Here is a 5,858-nt window from a genome sequence, read left to right as displayed (position 1 = left end):
AAAAGCTTGAAAGTGTATAATATAAACTTTAGTCTCCTTTTTTTGCCACCAGGTTGGGGACCACATTTATTATTTAAAATTTATTTTTGACATTGTTAGTTGAAAACTAGTTCAGATGTGCCCGTTTGCGTTCATATTCTTATTATATCCACGTGTCATTTTAGTTATACTATTTTATTTTATTTGGCACTCAGAATCGAGGGTTGGAATTGGGGATTAAATCACCAAAATGATTCCCGAGCGCGGCCACCTCTGCTGCTCACTGCTCCCCTCACCGCTTAGGGGGTGGAAAAAGGGGATGGGTCAATTTCACCACACCTAGTGTGTGTGTGTGTGTGACTATCAGCGGTACTTTAACTTTATATACCAATGTATTTATTGGCCTTATATTTGTATGCTCGTTCAATAATGTTCTAAAAAAAAATGTGTGTGAAATTTAAAGTAAAGTTCCTTATTGGATAAGTTACTGGCAAGAAATGGGGAACTGGCACCATTTAGTGGAATGTTTTAAATTTCAAAACAAAAGCCAAAATCGATTACTACCAATATTTACTACCAATATTTAAAATTAACTCACCAGTAGTGACTATATTGGTGTAAAATATACTTTATGATTTTTTTAGGACCACAACAAGTATAACTTAATAAATACCGAGCATTTATTATTTTTTATTATTTCCAAAATTGTGTACACAATTGAATTGGGGTTTTATGGCCCTTATGCGGACAGTTACACTGCCATTTGGTGGTGTCAGAAGAGTATAACACACAATGGAATTTGGAGGAGAAAAACAGTGTAAAGTTAAGAATTAGCATGTCACTAAACATGAAGTACATGTTTATAATTTATGGACTGACTCCAATTGTAAAGTGTCACAATAAAGGCATGCAGATGAATAGCGTGGTCTTTTAGAGGTAGCGCGGTCTACAGACAGATAGACAGCAAGTCGATGCTATATTTTCTTTCACCGGTAGAGGGGGTGCACCGTTCCTGGAGATACTGCAATATCAGGTCGATGCGTGGAGTGGACAGAGCAAGCCCCTATTCCATTTCCCTATTCAAAAAAACAATTTAATATATGGTCCCCGGATAGGGGACGTATCAGATATAAAACTGATAAGAACAGATACTACACTTGATCTTAGCCAAAAGGCCAAGAAGCGATGCCTTAGAACCGTCAGAATGGAGGACGTCATTCCCCACACAACTATCTAAAGCGACGGTTACACACACTAAATACTGATGACGTCACGCATCAACACACCAAACAACGACCATGCAGTGCATGAACCTGCACCTTTTGTAACATACATCCAGAGTAGAGATGCGCGGATAGGCAATTATATCATCCGCAACTGCATCACCAAAGTCGTCATCCACCCGCCGTCCACCCGAACCAACATTTTATCAGAATCGCAACCGCCCGCCCGACGAAATACATCAGAGGCCGGCCACCTTTACCACTCAAAGACCTATTTAAACCCGTTTCACAGAGAAAAGAAGAAAATGAGAGCCGCTGACGTTCTCACGATTATGTAATGGTGTTCATCCTGATGACACGAATAAGGGCGTGCTTGCCTTTGACACCTTCAATAACATGTACAAACCGTTTACTAGTCCAGCAACATGTTGTTTGCAGTTTGCGCAGGTACACGTACAAGATTGAAAGGCATACTGGGTGATACAGAGTACACTGATGGTTGTGATATAAACAATTTTAACACTCTTGCTAATATGTGCCACACTGTGAAGCCACACCAAACAAGAATGACAAACACATTTCGGGAGAACATCCTCACAGTAACACAACATAAATGCAATGCAACAAATACCCAGAATTATTTGCATCCGTGACATTACCTGAATATATTTTACACCCCTGAGCCCCCAACCCCGCCCACTTTACCGACGAGGGCAGTGGGAGCGATTCAGATTGGGAAGATGCTGTGAGAGGAGCCGTGGCAGCCGTGGGGGTGGCATGACCACTTGGCCAGGCCCAACCGCAACAAGGGATAAAGCCATACCGCTTTCAACCCGGCGCTGACGGTGACTGTCAGGAGGACGCTGCGGATATTTATGCTGGAGTATATCGCACACAACATAGATCGCCTTCAGAATACAGATTGGTAAAATGTTTTTTATTAATTCACATAATACACTGTACTTTGTGTGTGTGGTCTAATCCACCCGTGTTCGCTTGATATCTCTGTTCCATAGTAAAGCTTGACTGTCATCTTTCAGGAATGTAAACAATGAAACACCGGCTGTGTTTGTGTTGCTAAAGCCGGCCGTAATACACCGCTTCCCACCTACAGCTTTCTTCTTTGATGTCTCCATTGTTCATTGAACAAATTGCAAAAGATTCAGCAACACAGCTGTCCAGAATACTGTGCGAAGAAAACAGACGGCTTAATAGCTGTGAACGATGCTGGAACAAAATGTCCTCTACAATCCGTGACGTCACGCGCACGCATCATCATACCGAGACGCTTCAGGAAGTTATTTCAGCGCGAAATTTAAAATTGCAATTTAGTAAACTAAACCGGCCGTATTGGCAAGTGTTGCAATGTTAAGATTTCATCATTGATGTATAAACTATCAGACAGAACGGTCGGTAGTAGTGGGTTTCAGTAGGCCTTTAAATGCTTCTAATGTCAATCACAGATCCTGACCCACCTCTGGACGACACTGTATTTATGTTTACTGTGGAGCGCTCCATTATGGACAATAAACTGCATTTCCAAAGTATTTTTATCAAGTAGCATTATCACTGAAGGACGAGAGCTAAGCATGGTACACACCGAAGGCACGTTAATAGCTAAGTTACTGCCAGGCTCCCTTGAAACAACACAAGAAATACGAGCTTGATAAAGTTGAAGAAGTCCAGAAAAGTAAACAGTCGTTACCAGGAAATGAATAAGTAGATGAATAAGAGTTAGAGAGAGGATAATACAACAACTGCTTTGTCACAGTCAGTACACAACATGGAAGAGGAGGGCAGATCCATCCATAAATTGGTGATGCTGATACCAAGGGTAGTATCAGTAATGATCAATACTCCAGTAATAAGGTCGATATTCCTTTTGTCTTCAAATCATATTTGTTTTTTGGGGACGGCGTGGCCGTTGGGAGAGTGGCCGTTTCAGCAACCTGAGGGTTCCCGGTTCCATCCCCAGCTTCTACCAACCTCGTCACGTCCGTTGTGTCCTTGAGCAAGACACGTCAACCTTGCTTCTGATTGGTGGTGGTTAGGACCTTGCATGGCAGCTCTCGCCATTAGTGGGTGAATGTGTGTGTGAATGTGGAAATAGTGTAAAAGCGCTTTGAGTACCTTGAAGGTAAAAAAGCGCTATACAGGTATAACCCATTTACCTGACCAGTAGGAGGCCACATAGAAGACCCAGGACACATTGGGAAGACTATGTCTTCAGGCTGGCCTGGGAACGCCTCGGGATCCCCCGGGAGGAGCTACACGAAGTGGCTGGGGAGAGGGAAGTCTGGGCTTCCCTGCTTAGGCTGCTGCCCCCGCGACCCAATCTCAGAATAGTGGAAGAAGATGGAAGGATGAATGGCATTTACCATTGTTTCTGTTAATGTTTACAAACTTGGGGAATAAGTCCCTGAAAACAGGAGGGCAAAAACCAAGGGACTTAAATTAGTAAGTGAAGTTAATAGAATAGAATAGACTTGATTGTCATTATATTTGCATATAAGGAGATTAAGGGCGCCAACTAAAGGTGCATTAGTGGGAACAGTTATGGGATAAAAAATAAATTGCACAATAGGTAATAAAGAATATAAACTGACTATTATCCAATAAAAATGATAAGCAATCCTGTACAACAGTGGTTCTCAACCTTTTTTCAGTGATGTACCTCCTGTGAACATGTTTTAAATTCAAGTACCTCCTAATCAGAGCAAAGCATTTTTGGTTGAAAAAAAGAGATAAAGAAGTACAAAACCCGTTTCCATATGAGTTGGGAAATTGTGTTAGATGTAAATACAAACGGAATACAATGATTTGCGAAACATTTTCAACCCATATTCAATTGAATATGCTACAAAGACAAGATATTTGATGTTCAAACTGATAAACTTTTTTTTTTTTTCAAATAATCATTAACTTTAGAATTTGATGCCAGCAACACGTGAAAAAGAAGTTGGGAAAGGTGGCAATAAATACTGATAAAGTTGAGAAATGCTCATCAAACACTTATTTGGAACATCCCACAGGTGTGCAGGCTAATTGGGAACAGGTGGGTGCCATGATTGGGTATAAAAGCAGCTTCCATGAAATGCTAAGTAATTCACAAACAAGGATGGGGCGAGGGTCACCAATTTGTAAGCAAATTGTCGAACAGTTTTAGAACAACATTTCTCAACGAGCTATTGCAAAGAATTTAGGGATTTTACCATCTACGTTCCGTAAAATCATCAAAATGTTCAGAGAATCCGGAGAAATCACTGCACGTAAGCGATGATATTACGGACCTTCGATACCTCAGGCGGTACTGCAATAAAAACCGACATCAGTGTGTAAAGGATATCACCACATGGGATCAGGAACATTTCATAAAACCACTGTCAGTAACTACAGTTGGTTGCTACATCTGTAAGGACAAGTTAAAACTCTGCTATGCAAAGCAAAACCCACCGATCAAGGGGGGAGGAGTATATTTATCGTTATATCACTGAAATTAAAGTATTTCTTGTAAATATATACACATATATATATATACATACATATATATATATATATATATGTCTTGATTGGATTATCCAGAGAATAGTGCTCGATACCGTGGTAGAGCGCAATATGTAGGTGTGGGAAAAATCACAAGACTACTTCATCTCTACAGAACTGTTTCATGAGGGGTTCCCTCAATCATCCTGATGATTGAGGGAACCCCCTCATGAAACAGTTGTAACGTCATTGGGCAGGTCACCCTGTTTAAATTGTGTACTAAAGCGGACGTGAAAACAGGCTGTCCTCACTCAGGTCCGCAACACCTTGGTTGGTCTATATACATATATACACACACATATACATATATATATATATATATATATATACATATATATATATATATATATATATATATATATATATATATATATATATATACATACATACATACATATATATATAGGATAAATACTTGAATTTCAGTGTTCATTTATTTACACATATACAGTTGTGATCAAAATTATTCAACCCCCACACAATTTTGGTGTTTTAGCAAGTTGGACATTTATTCCATATTTTGTTTATAGTCATATCAAAAAAAGATGTGTCAAATAGACAAATGCAACTTAAATTCTTACACTGTATTTTACAAAATACCACAAATGGAAATTGTTCTTAATATTTCATTGACAAAATGATTCAACCCCCTTGTTACATGCATCTTTAGTACTTAGTAGAACACCCTTTGGCAGTAATTACATCCTTCAAACGTGATACATAACCGGACACAAGCTTCTTGCAACGATCTACAGGTATTTTAGCCCATTCTTCTTGGGTAAAGGCCTCCAGTTCATTCATATCCTTGGGCTTGCGTGCTGCAACTGCCTTCTTCAAGTCCCACCACAGGTTTTCTATAGGATTTAGGTCTGGCGACTGTGAAGGCCACTCCAGAGTCTTTCAGCCCTTCTTCTGCAACCACTCTGATGTTGATTTGGAGGTATGCTTGGGATCGTTGTCCTGTTGGAAGGTCCAAAGTCTCCCAAGCCTCAGCTTCGTCACTGACTTCTCGACATTTGCAGCTAATATATCCTGGTAGGAAATAGAATTAATAATGATTTGAACGCGCTGGATATTCCTGGTACCTGAGGCAGAGAAATACTTTCCCAAAAC

At 40.0% G+C, this 5,858-nt stretch overlaps 1 non-coding gene across 1 annotated transcript; it reads right to left on the bottom strand.

Annotated features, from left to right (window-relative positions):
• Positions 1–975: 975 nt before the first annotated feature.
• Positions 976–1,166, bottom strand: LOC133562840 (U2 spliceosomal RNA). The gene has a single exon (XR_009808915.1). It is a non-coding gene; the product is annotated as a U2 spliceosomal RNA (small nuclear RNA).
• Between the last annotated feature and the right edge of the window lie 4,692 nt (positions 1,167–5,858).

The sequence above is a fragment of the Nerophis ophidion genome, linkage group LG01, assembly GCF_033978795.1.
Source record: "Nerophis ophidion isolate RoL-2023_Sa linkage group LG01, RoL_Noph_v1.0, whole genome shotgun sequence".
Classification (NCBI taxonomy): Eukaryota; Metazoa; Chordata; class Actinopteri; order Syngnathiformes; family Syngnathidae; genus Nerophis; species Nerophis ophidion.
This window is presented reverse-complemented; position numbering and strand designations above follow the sequence as displayed.